General features: G+C 56.3%; 1 long non-coding RNA gene across 5 annotated transcripts in view; it reads left to right on the forward strand.

Annotated features, from left to right (window-relative positions):
* The window catches only part of LOC102258014, a 333,402-nt gene that overhangs the window by 45,978 nt on the left and 266,342 nt on the right, over positions 1–21,082 (forward strand). For all 5 annotated transcript variants that reach the window (XR_001360479.1, XR_314670.2, XR_001360478.1 and 2 more), the window contains exon 2: positions 15,857–16,198. This is a non-coding gene — a long non-coding RNA (uncharacterized LOC102258014). The remainder of the gene's footprint in view (positions 1–15,856; positions 16,199–21,082) is intronic.

Below are 21,082 nucleotides of genomic sequence, written 5' to 3' on the forward strand. Positions count from 1 at the left end.
GCTCTGATCTGATGGGGCGCTGTGTGAGTTGGGGTACGCTACTAATCTCTCAAAGACCCAGCCTCCGGTTGGTTAAGTGAAGTCATCAGGCCCACTCTCAGGGTGTGTGGGCAACTTCAGCGACGGGGTGACCCTTCTGGCTCTTAGCAAGTGCTCAGTGCATGTTGGTCTCCCACCCCCACCCCCCGTTTTCAGAGTTGACGTATATTGAATTTGGCAAAAAATTTCTAACATTGGGACGTTCCCCACCAAGTTGGTGAAAACTCAAGTTGGAGTTCCTCCCGCCCATCAGGGGCCGCCCTGTGACGGAAGGGACCCAACTGGGGGGTGAAACACACAAACCCAGAACCGATCCAAGCCCCTGGGGTCCCTGTGGGGTGGTGGAGAGTGTGCCGGTGTGAAGACCTGGGTTCCAGGCCCAGGCCCACTGCTCAGAGCCAGTCTCTTGCCACCCTCTCCCCCTTTGTGAGGTGAGCCTGCAGGGGGGTCGCTGCACCTCAGGCTGGGGGAGCATCCCTGGGATGTGGAGGAGGTCAGAACGTTCCAGGAGCCCCTGGGATCAGGGCTGTTTCCGGGATGGGGGGCGGAGTGCGTACCTTTCGGGGGCCTGCTTTTCTGGGGGTGGCATGGATGTGGTTGGCAGAATAATGGCCCCTCAAAGATAGATGCTCACACGCTAATGCCTGCAACCTGCACCTGTCACACGTTACGTGACGAAGAGGTATTAGGTAGTAGTGGACTGAAGGCTGACCTTAGAATGGGAGGTTGTCCTGGCGTTTCCGATGGGTCCCATGTGATGAAGAGGGTCCTGAAAGGTGGAAGATGGAGGCTAAGGAGGAGGTCAGAGCGATGGGATGTGAGACGGGACATCGCTGGCTTTGAAGAGGGCGGAAGGGGCCATGAGCCAAGGACTGTGAGTGGCCTCTGAAAGCTGGCAAGGTGAGGAATCCGGAATCCTTGTAGGCAGAGCTTCTAGAAAGGAATGGAGCCCTGCTGCCCCCAGCGAGAGCCTTTGGGACTCCCCCCCCACCCCACCCAGAAGTGTAAGAAGCAGAGCTTGTGGTAACTCATTCCTGCAGCCCCGGGAAGCGGATGCGTCCCCCCCCAGAAGTGTAAGACAGCAGAGCTGGTGGTAACTCATTCCTGCAGCCCCGGGAAGCGGATGCGACGGATAAAGCATTTGGTGGCCACACTTTGTGTCGTGCGCCGTGGGGAGTGGGAGCTGGAGACCGTCTATCCAGGGAAGTGTCGGGTTGGGTGTGGCTCTGGCAGGCACCCTCTTATTTGGGTGTGATCCTTGGTGACCAGGTCCATGGAGGACAGCCCGGTGACTTGGCAGGGATGGCTTGAGTAACCAGGTGTTGAGATCCTGGGATAAAAGGTCCTGTGTCCATGCCAAATGCCCATCACCTCTCGCCCCGACAGCCCAGCTTTTGGCCGGGGCAGCCTGGGGAGGATGGCGAAATGGTGCATGGGTGTGGGCACCCCTCCCCCTCCCGCCCTGCTGTTTTAAGTTTTAATTGCTGGTGTGTCTTTAAGCATCTTGGGAGCGCTTCGCAAGTACACGTTAGCCTCCGGTGGTGAGCTCGCCCGCATGCTGGCCGAGCCCCGGCTCAGGGCTCAGCATCTCCTTGCTCTTTCCTGGACACACGTCCCCGCTCCTGCTGACAGCAGCCTCCTGAGCTGCCTGTGTGGGGCACGTGGCCCTGCCCCCTCACCCACAGGAGTGGGGTATCAGGCAGCAGTGGGGAGGGGGGAGGTGACCCTGGCCCTGCCTGTTCCATTCCTGGAGTGTAGGCACGGGGCCTTCCTGACCTTCCCTCAGTGTCCGCCTCCCAGCCCCTCCTCATGCAGCACCTGCTGGGGGGGTCTGCTGGGAGTTTAGAGGTGAGCAGGGCAATAAAGGAGGCTCCTGGGCGGAGGAGGTCCCCTGGTCAGGCCGGGCGAGCATGGGTTGGTGGGGACAGGAAGCAAGGAGCCTGCCATTCCCAGAGGTGAGGCTGGGGGAGGCGTGAAGCAGGGTCAGAAGCTGCCGCTGAGACCCGAGCTCGGACTGGAGGCTCAGGTCCTAGCTAGTGAACAGGGGCATTCGTGGGGGAGACTGCTGCTGTTACATTGTGTGTAGACAGGCACCTGTGTTATGACAGATGAAGAGACTTAGGCCCAGAGAGGTAAGAGCACCTCGCCTCCCTCCCCTGGGTCTCTGCAGGTGCTGCCCACTCTGCTAGGACATACGCCACCTGGACCTTGAGGGTCCTCTCTGGATGCCTGGGGCTGTTTTAGAAGGCGGCACACGGTGTCTGTGAGGGGGGCTGCGCTCATGCTGTGCCTGTGTGGAAGGTTTGGATTCACTCCATAGGATGACATGAAAGCCTCCTTAAACCCATCCATTCATCCACCCATCCACTTACCCATCCACCCTCCTAGTTCGGCAACACACATTTACTAAGGCTCTGCTCTGATCCAGGCTCTGTACTAATCCAGACGTTGGGGGTAGGCACTAGGTGCGAGGCAGGTGCTGCGGTCCTGCCCCCAGGTGCTTGCAGCTCAGTGGGGAAGGCCCCTCCTCCTCACCCACCTGCCAGACTCAGATTAAAGGTAACAGAATAGAGGCTTGGGCAGGACAGACTGTGGGGTGGAGTGAGGCAGGGGCTGTATACAGAAGAGAGCGGGGAAGTAGCCGGCTTTGCCACGAGGTGTGGAGGGAGGCACCAGGAGGTCTGGGATGCAGGGAGGTCGGCTGGGTGTGGGGAGGGTAGACAGTAGATGATCTGAGATGACAGTAGAGGCACCAGCAAAAACACAGATTCTATGGCCCTGTGACCTGGTTGATCCACCCCTCAGCAGAGTGACCCGAGGGACAGGCTGGGGAGGAGAGGCTCGGGCCTGACTGTGGGGACCTTAAACGTTGGGGTGGGTAGTTCAGACTCGATCCTGCAAGAGGTGCCCTTTCTGTTGTGTCTGAGTGCAGGGGGCTCTGTATCATGTCCTGTGCCTAAGTGTTTCTAGAATGTTCCTTCTGCCTGGCCCAGTTCTAGTACCTTCAGGGGGTTCTGTCTCCTTCATCCTTCAGGTCTTGGACCCCAATATGTGCCAGTGTTTACTTTTTGTGCTTGTCTTTGAACTTTGTGTGTGGCTGAGTTATAAGTTCCATATTTCATTTAAGAATTCAAAATATGCTTACCCTGCCTCACCCAGACACGCTTATCTCTGATGGTGCACACACCGCCCTGCAATTATGCCTTCCTGCCGTGTCTCCCCGTGCAGTGCATCAGAAATAAATCCATCCTGAGCAACTACTTTACAAAAGAAAGCCTCATGGCACCCCAGCCAGGGCAGCTCCCCTGTCATCACCAGCTGGGCCTGACAGGGACCTGGACTGGGTGTGCGCTGTTCACCTGAAGGGCGAGGCCCCACCTTGTGGGTTTTGCCCACGCCTGGCTCAGCTGTCCTCAGAGGCCTCCTCAGTGCTGCCTGTGGCCTTTTCGGGCTCCGCCGCCCATTATTCCAGGAATAGCTGGGGATGCTGCCTGGGCTTGTGTCTGGCCTCAGCCAAGGTCAGGTTGTCAGGGAGGATGAAGGGGAAGGGCACACTTGCTGAGAAGGTTGCAGGAGGAGGCCGCCCAGACTGCAGCCTGGCAGCCCTTTTATGTGCAAACCTGACCCATCAGCTCCTCCATCCACCAGGACCACCCCCACTCACTCTCACCAGTTAGAGGGGAGGGGAGGGAGGCGGATGTGGTGGGGGCATTGCCTCTGATCTTGCTGTGCACATTCCTCTGCAATATCCCGGGTGAAGTCCTGGGCTGGCTGGAATGACAATGAGCTGATGCTCCTGGTACCTGCCTCCTCCCAGGTCTGCAGGAGGGTGCTCCCAGTGCCTCCTCCCAGTGCTGCAGGAGGGTGCTCCCGGTGCCTCCTCCCAGTGCTGCAGGAGGGTGCTCCCAGTGCCTCCTCCCAGGTCTGCAGGAGGGTGCTCCCAGTGCCTCCCAGGTCTGCAGGAGAGTGCTCCCAGTGCCTCCTCCCATGTCTGCAGGAGGGTGCTGCTGGGAGGGTGCTGCCAACCAGCACTTAGGTCCCTGCATCTCCATCCTCTCTGACAAAGGCCAGGCCATTGGGAAGGTACTAACCTTTGGGCTGGCCTTGGCTCCAGGTGAAAAAGGGACTTTGAGTCTGAGAGGCTGTGCAGGCTTGTTTTTTATCCAGCTGTGGTGGGGGATGGGGGGTGGTGTGGGTGCCTGGGTCTGTGTGAATGGGGGAGGGGGAGTGTAGAGAAGGGGACTGGGAATCCTCGGACCTGAAACCCAGATCTTCTGAGTGGTTACTCTTATGGGGCATCTCGTCGGATACCGATGTGTCAGAAGTCCTAGGTCACCCACCTCATGAAATGACTCTGTGCGGCTTCCTGGTGAAGGGAAACTGCCTCACGGAGGTGGGAAGTCTGCCAGGACCAGCATTAAAGCAAAACAAGAAAAGGCAGCAGCACAGTCCTGATGGCATTTACATTGGGGCTTCTTTCTCTCCTTGTCCAGCAACAGTTCTTTTCCTGGCTTATTAAACAGTTTGTATTGTTTTCTTCTCCGAAAATAAATACTGATTTTGTATAACAAAGAAATTATACGGCAGTTTGCATGAACTAGGCAACTGTTCCAAGTCCTTTGCAAATATTAGCTCCTTTCATTTAATCCCGCAGCAGCCCCGCGAGGCTGGGCTGGTGGGACCAGAGGTTAGGTGACATGGGGAGCTCACGGGCTGCTTCTTGGGACCGAGCAGGCCGGGCCGCCTCAGGTCTGTGGCCTCTCTCTCTGAAAAAGAGACGATTGAGAATGGTAGTTCCACTCCCCGGGAATAAACACTCCGAGGATTCCCAGAACATGGGGCACAGCTACCTGGCTGTACAGAGAGCATGTCATTGTATAGATGTGTCAGTTTATTTAACCCGTTTCCCATCATTTGAACCAGTAACATTTTCTGGAATGTTCCTGGGTATGTACTTCTGTATTCTGGTTCTCCTTCCTCTTCATGTATTTCCCTCCCTCCCTCCCTCTTTCCTTTAATTGTGAATCCTTTCTTTTTGTTAATTCTCACCCAAAGATAAATATATTTTCCTATTGCTTTTTAGAGCGCATGGAAGGGAATGGGAGAGAAAGATACGTGGATGTCAGAGAGACATCTATTGGTTGCCTCCCGAACATGCCCGGACTGGGGATCGAACCCACAACCCAGGTACATGCCCTTGACCAGGAATCGAACCTGAGACCTTATGGTAGGCAAGCCAATGCTCTAACCAGTGAGCAATATATTTCTTTTTTTCCTGCTGTGCCTTTATTTTTGAAAAGTGTACAAAACTTTAAGAATGAGTTACCTCCACCCGCCCCCCAACACACACACATACACCCCTGGGCACTGCTGGGACCTCGGCGCCTACGTTGGATTCGGGGTTGCCTGGGGGACTGAGGTTGGTAGGAAGCAGCCTGGACAGGGCTGCTGGCAGGGAGCATAGTGACCGGAGGCCTGGGGGCCGGGCTCAGGGTGGAGTCCTGTGAATGACTCAGCAAGTTGCCTGTTACACACGAGGGTTAAGGATTTAAGCAGTCATTAGCAAGCCATGGGCTGGCATTCTTCTTCTTTCCTATTAAATAACAGACTGATGCAAGGGCTGTCAAGGATTAAGTATGTAAGTCTCATTGTGTAGTATTAGGCTTTGTAGAGTTGGCTAACGTCGAAAGCCAGAGGAGCAGAGATGTTAGACAATGCCAACCATTTTCTCTTCTTTTTTTAAATGTTACTTGTCTGTCTTTATTTTATCTATTCCAGTGGAAGCTAGAATTCACAGTAGAGGCCAAATCATAACATTCTACCTTCCATTTAGTGACAGCCTCGGACAAAGGTTTCATACACACGATAAACCAGCAATTGTTTCATTTTTTTTTTTTTTTTAAAGAAAAGTAAGTGGTGGGCTGTGCTCCACTAAGAAATACATACGGGGTCTTTGTCCAGCTTGCTGGCACACTGCTCCGAAGCCGCCTGGAAATCCAACCGTTTTCCATCAGGGTTTTCTCCCCCTCGTGGTCCTCAGAGCTGGAGGCCCCGGCTGCGTGCACTGTTCCCCGCAGCTCCCACCCTGGAAGTGGGCGCATATGTGTCCGTTTACTGTCTAATAGAAGATCACTGTAGACAACCGGCTGGGTTGAGTAATGCCCCCTCCCCCTTCCCAAAGTGAAGTCTGCTGGGACCTCAGAACAGGGCATTACATGGACTGCGCAGGCGAGGTCATACGGATTAGGGTGGGCCCCAACTCCGATGGCTCGTGTCCTTAGAGGAGGGGAGACACGGGGACAGGGACGCAGGGCAAGGCCAGCTGACAGCTGGGGCAGAGGAGTGAGGCCGCTGCGAGCCATGGACCTCCGGAGACCGAGGAGCGTCCCTGCAGGCGCGGGAAGGGGCGAGGAGGGATTCCTGAGGGAGCCACCAGCACAGGGAGCAGGTAGATGAGAGAACGGGCCACACGCCCTCCCGCCAGGTACAGGCACTCGGCGCACATTTGCTGAGTGAAGGGAAGACGAAGCTGCTGTGAAGCTGGAAATCGCATGCCCGTTCCTCCGAGGAAGCTCTGGGTGCTCCAGAGAGGCCTGTGCAGACACCGTCTTCGGCCGGAGGAGCCTCCTCCTGTCCCTGACTGGCTACGGGGACTTGCAAAAGCAGCTCATGTCCTGGGTCTCGGTGGCTTGTAAAGCGGGAACCTATCCCAGGTCGAGGCGATGAGAAAACACGATGGCACCTGTAGACCCCAGTGTATGGCTGGGGCCTGAGAATGTTAGCACTTATTATTATTGTTTGCCACGGATGTGAGCTGGTATATATGCCCTGGTTGCTATGTTTTTAAAAAAAATATATTTTTATCGTTTTTAGAGAGAGGAAGGGAGAGGTAGAGAGAGATAGAAACATCAGTGATGAGAAAGAAACATCGATCGGCTGCCTCCTGCACACCCCCAACTGGGGATTGAGTTTGCAACCCGGGAAGGTGCCCTCCCTGGGCATTGATCAGTGACCTCCTGGTTCGTAGGTCGACGCTCAATCACTCAGCCACACGGGCTGGGCTGCCCCAGTTGCTGTTGGTCCTGTAACTGCCACAGTCACTTCCCTAGATGATGTTTGTGTTGCCCACACACTTCTTCTCTCTCCTGACCCTTCACATGTTGGCTGCATGGGACACAGGGGAGTTGCCTTCTGAGCCAGGAGGAGGAGGGGCAGCGGAGAGGGTTAGCCGCTGGGCTTCTCCAGCTCGCTGGCTGCGAGTTGGAAACAACTCTCCTCCTTCCGGGGAGCTGGATTTTGTTCCCTCGTCTCTCCCTCCTGCCCCGCACCCCCCCACTCTGGATTTACCCCGGGTCCTGTGGGCAAGGTTGATTGCTGCCAAAGTTTACTTAGTGCAAGGTGCCCGTGTGACTTGAAGCAAAGACCCGTTTCCGTGCGAGTCAGAAGTGCATTCCGAAGTCAGGAGCGTGACCTCCCGGAAGCCCGGCTAATGCAGGTTTAGAGAGGAGCTGGAACAAAGGTGGTGATTATGGAGCCGGGGGATGTGGGAAAGGGCAGGTGCGGCAGGGCTGCCAGGGGGAAGCCAGCTCTCCAGCTCCCGGAGAGTGGGCGCTCAGGGTGCTGGGAACCTGACCCAGATCCCAAGGTGAGGCAGGGGTCAGTGCCATGAAGGACCCGGAGGAGACCTGCCGTCGGATGGGCCTGGGTTCAAGTCTTCCCCTTGCTACCTGTGTAACCCAGGTGCCTACCTTTCCCGTGCTGCTGTCTCTGCCATTTTGGGATAAGAAACTGACTCGGGTGTGAGCATGAATGGGCATTAAATGGGGGAGCTACAAGGGGCCTTTTCAGTGATAGACGATGAATAGATGCTGTTCCTCATCTTCCTCCTTATTTTGAGCATTGCCCCCTTCTACTCTGAGCATCCTTTGCCTCCTTCCGTCTGTGAAAACAGCTCTATGCTGTGCGGAGCTCCCCGAGGTCCTGGAGCACGTCCACGCCAGCTCCTCGGTGTGGGCCTCGCGCGGACTGTTTCTCGTGGCCCCGCCGCTTCAGTGAGATGTGACGCTCTTTGCAGGCAGAGCCCCGTGTGAGATCCCCAGTCTCCTGCACAGCGACCTTCCCGGGGGACAGGGTGCCCTGGGCCTCCTGCTCTGCAGAACGGCTGCCCCGAGTCCTTGTCCGCTGGCTCGGTTCCATGGCATCTCTCTCGCCCTTTGTCCTGGGGACTTGATTGATGTGTGGATCTTCGCTGACCTTTCCCTGAAGGTTTTTGTGGGCAAAGGTAAACAAAAGGAACTTAAAATAAACCCAAACCCAAAGTGGTTCTCAGCCTTCCTAATGCCGCGCCCCTTTCATACAGTTCCTCATGTTGTGGTGACCCCCAACCATAAAATTATTTTCGTTGCCACTTCATAACTGTAATGTTGCTACTGTTATGAATCGTAATGTAAATATCTGATATGCAGGATGTATTTTCATTGTTCGAGACCCACAGAAGGTTTATCGTTTGTAGAAGGACATTGTTGGTCTTTGCCAGCTCTTTTCAGGATCTTGATCACTTTCAGTGAAGGATTAGAGAGGTGAGCTGATCAAATGGAGGACCTACTATGTGAAAGGGCTTATTATCTTGAAGGTCCCCACTCCCTGTGCAGGGCGGGACCCGTTTTGCAGGCACGGGTGTAGATTTAGAGGACTGAAGTTCAAGGTTTCTTTGCTGTTTAGTGAGTGTGGAAGCTGAAATTCCCACCCTGCTCTGTTTGTCTCTACGGTGCTGCTGGCCCCTCCCTCCTTGTCTGTCTTTCTGGCCGTCAGCCTCTTTCTCTCTCTTGACCTTGCTGTTCTCGTCAGGTCAGGTCTAGCTAAGGGAAAAGAAGGCTCCTGCGAGGCCATCCCGGGGACCTGGCATGAGGGCAGCTGTGTTCCCGTGGCCTCGGTCCTGGGGGGGTCCGAGGGGCAACTCAGGAGACCAGACGTGTCTGCGTTCTACCTGGACGCCACCCCCAGGGGACCCCAGAAGCATTTGTCTTCTCACCTGCAAGGTGGGGAGAGCAGTCCGGTCGGTTTGGGGAGACCCACGTCCCGCTTCCGCCACGTCAGCCCTGAGCCTGGGGGAAAGGATGCCATGGCTCCAGGCCACAGCTGGACACTCTCCCAACTCTGACCAGAGCCGCCGGAAGATGCGTGTCATGGGTGATGTGGAGGAATCAGTGCGGGGAGAGGAGCGAGGTGTGGGGCCCACCGGCAGGCCATTGTGTTGGGCTGTCCTGGTCAGCAGGTGGCCGTGGATGGCGTTGACGCCTCGCGAGTCTCAGTTCCTTGTCTTTTCAAGCCACAGAGCTACTGCCCTCCCATCTCTGGCTTCCAGAACCTTCTTATCCTGTCGCCCTGCCCTCTAGTCTTTCTCACCGCACTGTCCTTCTGAGGCAGGATAGCCTAGTGGTTAAGCAACAGGCCCTGGAGGCCGAGTGCCTGGGCTCCTATCTCAGCTCTGTCGCTGACCGCCTGCGTGATGGTGGGCATACAGCTTGCTGGGCTCCAGCGTCCTCACGTGAAAATGTGCTCAGATCTCACACTCTTGAGGTTGCATGACCTAATATAATACAGTCGGCACTCTTGGAGCACACACATCGGGGCTGGGCCTGTGGTCCTGTCGCCTTCTGCTGACAGCGCCCCCGCACCTACCGAATTAAGGAGCAGCTCCTCTCCCAGGCGATGTGTCCCCCATCCACTCTGACTCGAGGTCTGCTTCTCATTCAGCATCCCGCAGGTCCTAGCTGGGCGACCATGGGCAGGTCGCTCCAACTCCCTGGGCCTCCTTGCTCAGCTCTTCGGTGATGAAATAAGACCCAATTATTTTCAAGGTTTCTCGTGCCCTGCCGCGCTGGGGCCTTTCACATTTGGTGTGGTCCAGCCTCACTCCTGCTGCCCGCCATGGGAACCCGGACATCCACAGTGCACCTGACTGTGGACACGCACCGTCTGTGTGGTTGGTTCTCTGGTTCTCCTGGTAGAGCCATGAGCTCCCTGTAGGCAGGGGTCCTGTCCTTCTGGAGTGATGCGATTTCCAGCTGCGTGAGCCTCAGTCGGTAGCTGTGGTTCATCACTCCCTACTCAGCGCACACGCATTGAGCATCACTTGAGTTCTCTGGGGCCGTGCAGCGCTTCTGCCGCCTGGCCCAGGAGTGGCTGTCCTCCGTGTACCTGGCAGGGCTGTGGGAGGGCTCTGGGACGCAGGGCAGGGGAGGGAGCCCGGCCACGGGAGGGCTCGCCCCCTAGTCACCTCCTGGAAAGCCACAGTGCCCAGCATCGTCCCACTCACTAGCAGCCTCACCAACACCAGTGAGCAGACTGGGTTCCGTGCACCCCCCCGAGCATAGCTGGTAGAGTCGCAACAATGCCGGCCGGGCAGGGCTGTTGCTGAGGTTGATGCTGATGCTTTGCCTAAGTTGCCAGCCCACCGTGGGCAGGTCTGTGTGTCAATCATTTTCTATCCCGTTTCTCACCCACAGTGAACCCCGAAGCACATGGGTTTCAATGGCTGGTTTTTATGAACCAGACAAGGAAACGCTGTTAAAGAGCGTGAGGGATGTGCCCGTGGCCAGCCACGGGCCGCAGCGTTGGTATTCACACCTGTTACTTGGTCCCCAAGTCCCATCTCATCCCCCACCCCCCGAGTGAGGACTCGGTGAGCGCGAGGGGGAGTGTGGGCTCAGGAATTCCAAAGCAGCTGATCCGTGTCATCCCAGTGCCCCTCGGGGAGAATCGGAAATGAGGCAAAAATAGAGTCTGTCAGCAGGACAGCGGCCACTTCCAGGGGACCAGATCCCCTTGATTTCTCTGCTACTACGCAGGCCCCGGCACACGGGGTCTCCCGGAGAAATCTGTGAACACAGCCAGACAAATCGCCGCCTCTCCCTTCGCCAGAAAAAGACTAAATCGACACCTCTTTTGTGGCATCAGCGTTGAAAAAACTCTCACTTTACAAGCCCGAGAGAAGGAGAAAGTGAGGCACGCCAGGGTGGGGACAGCGGTACCCACCTGACTGGCCCAGAGAAATGCTTCGTCATCCCCCCCACCGGCGGCTGCCCTTGGCTGGCTCTCAGAGGTGTGACAGTCACCCTGCTGACTCTTGCTCATCCTAAAATTAGCAGCATAGCTGCGCTGCTGCAAAGAGAAAACACAGGCAGAGGCCAGGAGACCTAGAAGCAGAGAGAGGGGATGACATGCGTCTCACACACACTTGGGGATGCGTGCTGTGGCTCCCATGACAAGCTGTGCCGGTGACTTCCTGGCCCTGCGGTCTCTGTGCCTCGTGCCCCGTTCAGCAGGTTGCGCGGACCCAGTGCACCCAAGTCTTCTTCTGGTTTCCAGAGCACCCCCAGAGCATCCCAGATTTAGGGGACGTTGGTGTTCAGAGATGCTCTCTTGGAATCGGGGAGGAAGTAGAGGCACCCTGTTTTTCTGAAATACCCGGTAGGAAGGGTCAAGAAAGAAATGACATGTTTTGGCCCAGCCGGCGTGGCTCGGTAGTTGAGGGTTGACCTATGAACCAGGAGGTCACGGTTTGATTCTAGGTCAGGGCCTGTGCCCTGCCTGGGTTGCAGACTCGATTCCCAGTGTGGGGCGTGCAGGAGGCAGCCAATCAATGATTCTCTCTCATCGTTAATGTTTTTCTCTCTCTCCCTTTCTCTTCCTCCCTGAAAAAAGAAAAAAGAAAAAAAAAAGGACATGTTTGGTCCCAACCACCCAGGAAGCAGAGGGGAGAGAGAGAGAGACTCAGCCAAGAGAACGGGGCTGTTGGCCGTGTTTTCCTGTGGGGCAACTCTGTGTTGAATTCCGTGTCACGTGGCCCCAAGCATTTTATTTGCAAAGTGTCCCCCTCCGCGCTTTCCGGGGCAGGGTCAGCTGGGAGGCAGCGGGGCACGAAGATCCCAGGGGCCAGGGAAACCTGGGAGGTGCGGTTCCCAAGCCTCCGGGGCTGTGTGTTGCAAAGGCCGCAGCGCCCCAGCAACATACGTCCATAGGAGACATTAGAAAAACGTGTTAACCAGCATGTTATTGAGGCGACACGCATAAAAACGCACCCATATCACACGCTGAACATCTGTGCGTGGCTGCCGCCTGGATAAATAGGACTTTAGCAGCATTTCAGGAGCCCCTCCCCGCCCCTTGCAGCTACTCACTGCCCCTCCCCCTCCCTGAGGGTGACCTTGTCATGACCTCTAACAGCAGAAGTTCATTTCGCCTCTTTATGAATTTAATATAAATAATACTGTATGCACTCCCTCGGGCCTGGCTTCTCTCACCCAGACGATGTTGGTGAGACGTATTCATGTGTTGCGTGTAGTTGTATGTTGTTCTCATTGCTCTGTAGTATTCCATGGGTACGTGTGTTTTTTTTTTTAATTACTCACCCCAGGATATGTTTATTGATTTTTAGAGAGAGAGGAAGGGTGAGGGGGAGAGAGAGAGATAGAGATAGATAGATAGAACCATAGATGTGAGGGAGAAACATGGATGGGTTGCCCCCCCATCCCTGACTGGGGGTTGAACCCACAACCTAGGTATGTGCCCTGACCAGTAATCAAACCCGCCACCTTTTGGTGTGTGGGATGACACTCCAACCAACTGAGCCACCCAGCCTGGGCCCACGGGGTACGTGTTTTTAAAATTCTTCTGCTGTGAGCGTTCAGGTAGCTCCAGGGTCTGGCTGTTAGGAGTAGTGCTGCCGTGAACATACTAAGACGTATCTTTTGGTGAACACATGCGCATTTCCCTGAGTTTGTACCCAGGAGTGGACCTGCTCGGTCCTGGGGTGCACACATGTTCTGCTTTAGGGGGCGATGCAGAACAGTTTCCTAGAGTGGTTGTTTGTCTTGCTCCAGAATGTCCGTCCACCTGCCTGTGTGAGAATTCCAGCTCTGCATGGAAACCAGTCCTTGGTATTGTCTGTCTTTTTAATTTTGGCCAAACCATCACAGAAAGAGCAAATGGCCTGAAAGGACACACGTACCCCAGACAAGGAAAAGGCTCCCTTTGGTGATACTGGAAGTCGTGTGCAGGGCCCTGTGCCCGCATCCTGGCAGGGGGAGCCCACGGTGCTGCCTCCTGGCCCCAGCCGCCACACCGCCCGGCTCTCGGGCAGGGACCAGGCTTCGCTGCAGTAATACCCAGCAGAGCGTGCCACCGTCCTTCCCAGTGACGGAGCCTCTATGTGCCCGACCCCAACCACACAGACTCACTTCAGACTTGCCTGGGGGCCTCCGTAAATATTTAACAGGCTGCGTCCCCCATTCTCTCGGCTGCCATCGACTGGGGCGAGAACCGTACGTCCCTGCTTGCTCTCCTGCTGTAGGCGGCCCTCTCTGCTGACCCAGCACCAGCCCTGCCATTCTGGGGCGATGCTGGGGCGATGCTGGGGCGATGCTGCACCCCTTCTGGCTGCTCATGGTGTTTGGAGCCGTGGGAGCTGAGCACGGCTACTCGAGCTCTCAGTCTGTGCCCGCAACACGCCCAGGGCTTTCTGCTGATATTTCATGGGACCTCACAGCAGGTTCATGGATAAGGAAGCTAAGGGTTAAACACATTCCCCTGGGGGGAACATGGCTAGTCCGTTTGATAGTTTGGCTTCAAATTTTAATGCCTTCACCCCTATCCTGCACTTTTCTCTTCGGGCTGATATTTAGACACACAAACGTCCTTTTCAACTCATCTTTCTTGTGGGTTGAAAAGCGATGCCAGGGGGCGGGAGGGGGGGAGGTGCTGATAGGGAGAGCCCACCCTGGGACCCCTGGTCACTGAAGAAGGATTAAGACGGAGGATGGGTGCCCTCTGGGATGGTTGCTGTGAGCAGTGGGCTCCCAACGATGCCCAGGTCCTCATCCCCAGACCCTACGGACATGCTGTCTTACGTGTCAAAAGGGAGTTTGCAGACAGGATGCCGGTTCGTGACCTGGAGGAGGAGAGATGGTCTTGGATCCTGTGGGTGGTGCCAAGGGAATCACATGATTCTTAGACGTGGGAGAGGGAGGCAGCGGAGTCAGGTACGGAAGGAGATGTGACCGTGGAGGCGGGGCTGAGGGATGCCGTGTTGCTGTGTGTGGTGGTGGAGGAAGGAGGCCTAAGCGGAGGCATCTGAGAGCGGCCCCCAGAAGCTAGAAAAGTGAGGAAACAGATGCTTTTAGAGCAGCGGTTCTCAACCTGTGGGTCGCGACCCCTTTGGGGGGCGAACGACCCTTTCACAGGGGGCGCCTAAGACCATCAGAAAACACATATATAATTACATATTGGTTTTGTGATGAATCACGATGCTTTAATTATGTTTAATTTGTCACAATGAAAATACATCCTGCATATCAGATATTTACATTACGATTCATAACAGTAGCAACATTACAGTGATGAAGTAGCAAGGAAAATAATTTTATGGTTGGGGGTCACCACAACATGAGGAGCTTTATTAAAGGGTCGCGGCATTAGGAAGGTTGAGAACCACTGTTGTAGAGTCTCCAGAGGGGACCGCCAGCCCAGACCTGATTTAGCTCCGTGAGACCTGCGTCGGCCTCTGACCTCCAGAACCGTGAGATAATATTGGCCTTATTTTATGTCACTAAGTCTTTGAAAATTGGTTGTTGCAGCAAATTGTTCTTGAGGACAGTTGGTGTAAGGTCAGCTCATGGGCTGCCCGATTTCTAACTCTGTTCTGGGAGTTTCTAGCTGTGTGATCGGGGGCAAGTTTCTTAACTTGTCTGGGTCTCACCTTCCTCCTCTCTAAAACGGGTATAAGGAGAGTCTCTGATGCGAAGGGTGCTGTGAGGATGAGGTGAGGATTCTGTGCCTACGAAACGCCCAGTGGTAAGTTTTAGGTGTGGATTTCCGGGCAGGAATGAGGGGGGCGGATTGGGGCGTGGACTTGGGAGCTAGACCAGCCTCAGGTGCGGGCTCCTCTTACTCGTTTGGATCAAGGGAGCTGTCTGTGTCCCCGTTTCCCCATCTGGAACATAGAGGCCGGAGTCCCCTGTGCTTGGGGGTTTGTATGGGATGGCGGCCAGGGCTCTTGCAGGGCGAGTTCCGGGCACTCCGGGGAGGGCGGTGGTCGCCATCGGTGGGTGGTGGTGACTGTTGGGGCTCCAGCCCTGCGCATCGTGGATGAATTTGTTCTTCATTTACTGCCGTAATAATGTAGTGCCCTGGGCTGGGAGACAGGAGCTGGGACAGTCCTGGGGACCTAGTGGGCACCCAGCCATCGCTGGATGAATGAACAGAAAAGGGAACAGGCCCCGGCCGTGCCCTGCAGAACCTCTCCGCGCAGGGCGAGGCCGGGAGCCATGCCAGGCCTTTGTGGCCGTCTTCAAACAGAAACAAACAAGGAGCCACTTCCTACCAGCTGACCCCAAACCCCCTCCACCCACTGCCAGGACCTCTCAGCCCTGCAGGCGAGGTCAGGGCTGTGTGCCAGGCCTGGCCCAGCTGTTCACTCCCTAAGCCAGCCCCCTGACCTTTCTGGAACCTTCTCTCCTCTTCGTTATAGTGGACACCCCTCAGCCCCCTCTGCCTTCCCAGGGCAGTTCTGAGGAGCCCTCTGCAGTCGAAAGCCCCTCTCTGAGAAGTCCTGTGCCCGTGGGAGGGGGGCGACCGTCCCCTGAAGGGTCCCCAGGTCCCCGCCTCACCTCTGTTTGGGTACCAGGGCTATCGGGCAGTATTTTTACAAGTCCCCCTCTCAGTATATCAGAGGAAAGTATAAAGAAAGGAGAATAACCACCTACAGTGCCGGGTGTGTGATTGTAACAAGGTTGGTTTTCCTTCTTCTCATCCCCAGGCCTGATCTCTGGACCACAAAGGAGTTAAAAAGATACACGCCCGCTTCCCCCACCCCGTGGCCATATCTGTCTGCTGCATGGAGCGTCACTCGAGGATTTCCTGCGCGTGTGGATTACAGTGATGTCCAGCTGCTGCGGAATCACGCCGGCGGAGCCTTCCTGGTTACACACTGCTGGGTGCTCAAGGTGTGCGGGAAGCCCTGGCTGCGAGCGCCGAGCCTCGTGGATTCCGCAGCCGGGATGCCCGGGGGGGACGGAGGACCCCAGCTTCCTGAGCTCGCATCTTGGACAGGAATGTTTGCCTGGGTCTTTCCAGCTCCCTGCGGGGCTCCCCAGGAAACGTAAGTCCCACCTCACGCCTCATGCATGTCTGCCAGGCGCTCACCTGGGCCTCAGGTGACTCCGGCCTGGCGGGTGGTAGCCAGGTCACCGGAGGCGGCCGGCTCTCCAGAGGAGCTGGCGTTGAAGGAGCGCACTCGGTGTGTCTGGTTGGGGCTGGTGCTCAGGGGAGGCAGGTGGGAAGGGCAAGGTGGTGCCCGGGAGCCACGGCTGTTTCCTTTGCCGACATGTGTCATCGTACCGGTCGCTCTCACGGGTTTTCCCGGTGTTTGTGTCTGTCTCCATCTAGCAGACCTCGAAGGCCAGGCCTCTTGCACGTGGCTCTGTGTCTCTAATACAGTGGTTCTCAACCTTCTGGCCCTTTAAATACAGTTCCTCATGTTGTGACCCAACCATAAAATTATTTCTGTTGCTACTTCATAACTGTAATGTTGCTACTGTGATGAATCGTCATGTAAATATCTGATATGCAGGATGGTCTTAGGCGACCCCTGTGAAAGGGTCGTTCGACAGCCAAAGGGGTCGCAACCCACAGGTTGAGAACCGCTGCTCTAAGACATAGCCTGGTGCCTGGCGGACGGTGTCTCCCGCTGCAGGAAGGGTGAACTAAGACCAGGTCACTGATGAAGATGTTGGAGAGTAAACAGGGAAGGTAGCAGTAGGGAGCAATTTGGGGGCTCGGTGCTTCGAGCTACGAAGAGCTGGATGTCAGCAGGGTGCCCGTGGACCCGGTTGGAATCTCTCCCTGGTACCTACCTCGTGACTCCGGGCAAGTGACTGCTGGATTCCTGGCCCCTCGCTATCCAGTAAGAGTGAAGGGAGGTCATGCTTCACAGGCCTGGTGTCGAGGAGGCTGACGTGCTGACAGCCGCCGTGCCTGGCACGCAGCAGACTCCGAGCCACATGAGGGCTCGCTGTGGCTGGGGGAAGCTTCCAGCGGGGAGAGGTGTCACTGAGTGTTTCTGAGCAGAGCCGGTGGGCTGTGCTGGACTGTGAACTGGGCACCGCCGGTTGGCATGGGCAGTTGATTAAAGGTCACAGGCCTCGCCGCCCATGGGAAGGCTGAGTGGCAGGTCAGCAGCAGGTGAGGGAGGGAACAGCTGGACTTGGACTTGGCCACGGAGGTTCTGCAGTTGACAAGCCGGAGGACTGACTTGGCAGCTGTGAGGCTGGCAGTTCCCGGGGAGGTTGCCTGAGCGTAGGGCTGCCCGAGGGGAGGGGCAGCTCCCACAGCCAGTGTCCCCAGTGCTCGGGTCACCTGGGGCCACCTGGCCCTCGGCTGCCAAGACGGCACTAGGGGCGGGGCCTGGGCTCTGGTTTTGATTGGGTTCCCAGTTCCGCTCATGCCCGGTGGCACCTGTCAGCGGGCCTTTTCCCAGAGCTCCTAGTGGACACAGCGGCCCTCTGGTTATCCCACGCTGTCCAGTTCACAGCTCCTGGGTGTGCGGTGACGGTCCATTCATTGATGCGCGGTGTTTGATCGCTTGTCTTTCTCCCACCCTAGGAAGTCATCTCTGTGAGGCCAGGAAACTTGTTCATCTTGCTCGCAGGCTGAACACACAGTAGGCGCCTTATTTATTGCACCACAGTTAACCAGATCAGATGGTGACTTTAGTGGTTTCCTTTCAGCTTCCCGGACAAGGACAGACGACAGGGAAACACCTTTCCTTTGGAACGTCCATATCACTTAACCAGCCCAACCGTCCCACTAGGTGGGCAATGGTGCCCCCAGTTTACAGCCCAGAATTTGGAGGCTTTGGGAGGCCATCGAACGTCCCCAAGGTTATTCATTCAAGAGAAGGCAGAGCAGGAAGCCAAGAAGGATGTGCGTGTGTGTGTGTGTGTGTGTGTGCGCGAGAGCGCGCACGCACACAGTTGCATGCGCCGAGCACTGCTAGCCAAGCACTGCCAGCCATGGGGTGCTCTTGGGGTTCTTAGAATGGGGCTCCCTCTTCGTCACCCTGGAGAGAGAGACTTTTCCTAAGATCTCGGTGCCCCACGGTGTGAAGGAGGCAGGCACCGTGCTGGGCCCTGGGATGTGGTGGGATTGGCATCACAGTCCGGCGCCTGGGGGTTCCTGGTCCCCAGGAAGCCTGTGCCCTTGGGTGAGCGTGATCAGCAGCCCAGCGTGATGGGTGCCATGCTGTGGCCACCGGGCAGGGCCAGGAGTGACCCGAGGAGGGTATGGGGAGGAGTGGGAAGCTGGGAGGTTTGGCGGGGCTCGGAGTGGTGGGCAGACCTATCCTGGGGTTGGGAGGGGCTCCATTGGAAAAGTGAGTGGGGCACCCCGAGGCCCAGCACTGCCTCTTTCTTTTGCTTCTGCCTCGGCAGAGCTCTAGCACCTCTTCCTGCCATCTCCCCCCACCCTCCCACCGTGGCTGCGGCACCCCCACTTATCACATGGCCCACAGCCCTGCATTTTCTCCTTTTATCGGTTACTCCCTAGAACAACCCCATTGTGGTGGTCCTGGTTGTCTGCTGCTCCTCCCAGGAGAGCGAGGGTGGGCTTGGGCACCAGGGGACGGAACGGTCACAGAAAGAAGTGAGACTCCCGTGTCCCCTCCGTGCTGGCTGCTCTGAGCACCCGCCCCGTCTGCGGGGTGCCCTGTGGACAGTGACGGAGGAATACCCGCCGTCTGCTACGCCGATCTCTGGGCCGGGCACATGGCAGACATTATTCCATTTCCAGCCCAGCACAGACCGTGGGGTCGGCACTGTGATTGTGGTCATGGTTAGTGTTGAAGTAACGGGAGCACAGAGAGGCCACACAGGCAGGATTGGAAAACAGTTCCTTCCGATTCCAAAGCCACTGAGCCACCCTCCCTGGAGCTGTGAGATGCAACTTCTACTGCCTCCTTTTTTTTTTTTCCCTTTGTGTTAAAACAACTTAAAAAAAATCTTTATTGTTGAAAGTATTACATAGATCCTTCTTCCCCCCCCCATTAACCTCTCCTAGCCCGCTCCTGTCCTGCCCCCCACTCCAGGCCCTCACCACCCCGTTGTCTGTATCCACAGGTTATGCATGTATGCATACAAGTTCATTGGTGGATCTCTTCCCACCCACCCTCCCTGCCTCCCCTCTGAGGTTCAACAGCCTGTTCAAACTTCTGTGACTCTACTGCCTTCTTCGCCTCCAAATAAGCAAAAAGGCAGATCACCTTCCGTCTCTGGGCGTTCGGACCCTCCTTGGCAGGGAAACTGTCCACTAGGACTTCTAAGTGGGGACACTTGAGACTTCTTTTAGGAGGAGCACTGGGACATGTACTTGGGGGCAGTGATTGGAAGAGTGTGGTCTTTAGAGCAAAACCTCACCTACACTCAGGACCACTGGCCGAGCCGCCGTAGGGACGGTGACGGCTGACAGATTGGAGCGCACGCCAGCTTCTCCGAGTTCTCCAGACAGAGATAAGCTGGGCAGTTCCCCCGGTCTCTCGGGTCTCTTGGAACCCGTTTCTTCCTCTGTAAAATGGTGTGTGTGTGTGTGTGTGTGTGTGTGTGTGCGCGCGCGCACCCACCTCCCCAGGTTGGAAGGTTAACCAGGCACATTCCTGGCGTTCATCAACACCGGCCATTGGCAACTCCATGGCTGCCATGGAGATCCCCCTGTCTCCAGACTCAGCCTGGAGAGCAAGGCCCAGCACTTCTCTCAGGGTGACCCAGGGGCCCAGGTACCCCCGTGGGAGCAGAATACAAGGAAGTTTGGAAGCTTTGCTGTGTCATAGCCGTGTGACCTTCCTCTAGTTCCTCAACCTCTCTGAGCGGCACTTTCTTCACCTACGAAGTTGGGACCAAAAGGCTGCTGAATCTCTAGTTCTTACCTCCCGGCTACTGTTTGCTCTCTAAACGTTAGTTCCTCCCCATGGGGGCCCTGTGGCTGCTGGTGGCTGCTGGTGGCTGGTGGCGGCTGCTGGCCTCCTCCCTCCCTCATCCCAGGACGCTGTGTCTGGCTTTTCCTTCTGGAGCCTGTGGGTGTGAGGCTTGCAGCCCCCCTCTCCCGGGTGAGTGCTGAGTGTCAGAAGGCTTGAGAAAACACTGGCCTGTGGAATTCCAAAGTTAATGAAGGGCGCAGATTCCAGGAGGGTCTCTGCTTGACCTCCCACCCTCCTCCACCCCCCTGTTACCCCCGAGTGAGCTCGGAGCACTTGAAGGTTTCTAGCAGCTGCACACTGAACTCTCGGGAGTGGGCCAGGACGGTGGCCTCGGCCCCTGGAGGCCTGGCCAGGGTGGGTGAGTTTCAGCCTCTCCCCTAAGGTGTCTGGTTAACCAGAGAAAGGCACTGGGAACAACCTAGGCGGGCAGGGCAGGCCGTCCTGGGAGAAGGGGGTACATGTGAACCAGTGGGGTGACTTTCCGCTGTCGGAAGGAGGGGCAGAGTGAGGGGCTGTGTGAGAGGTTTGAAAGCAGACCCACTTGCCTTAACCAAATAAACAAAAAGGAAATCTTTCAAAAAAATTATTATTCTGACCTTAGGACCCAAGTATCTATCTCTTCACTTAGGGCTGGTGGAATTGGGTAAAAAGAACAGGCTTTTGGCCCGGCTGGCGTGGCTCAGTGGTGGAGCCTATGAACCAGGAGGTCATGGTTTGGTTCCTGGTCAAGGGCATATGCCTAGGTTGTAGGCTCGATTGCCAGGGTGGGGCATGCAGGAGGCAGCCGATCAATGATTCTCTCTCATCATTGATCTTTCTATCTCTCCCTCTCCCTTCCTCTCTGAAATCCATAAAAATATATTTAAAAAACAAAACAGACTTTTGGTGACTGATACGGTTCCAAGATGCATTCTCTGTCTCGGGCTCACAGATCCTTCATGGGAAAGGCCTGTGTGAGTGTGTGTCTCCGTCAGCCCTGGCTGCTCCCTCACCTGCTCCTCCCTGGGACCTGGGTCA

This window comes from Myotis brandtii, unplaced genomic scaffold (assembly GCF_000412655.1).
Source record: "Myotis brandtii unplaced genomic scaffold, ASM41265v1 scaffold911, whole genome shotgun sequence".
Taxonomy (NCBI): Eukaryota; Metazoa; Chordata; class Mammalia; order Chiroptera; family Vespertilionidae; genus Myotis; species Myotis brandtii.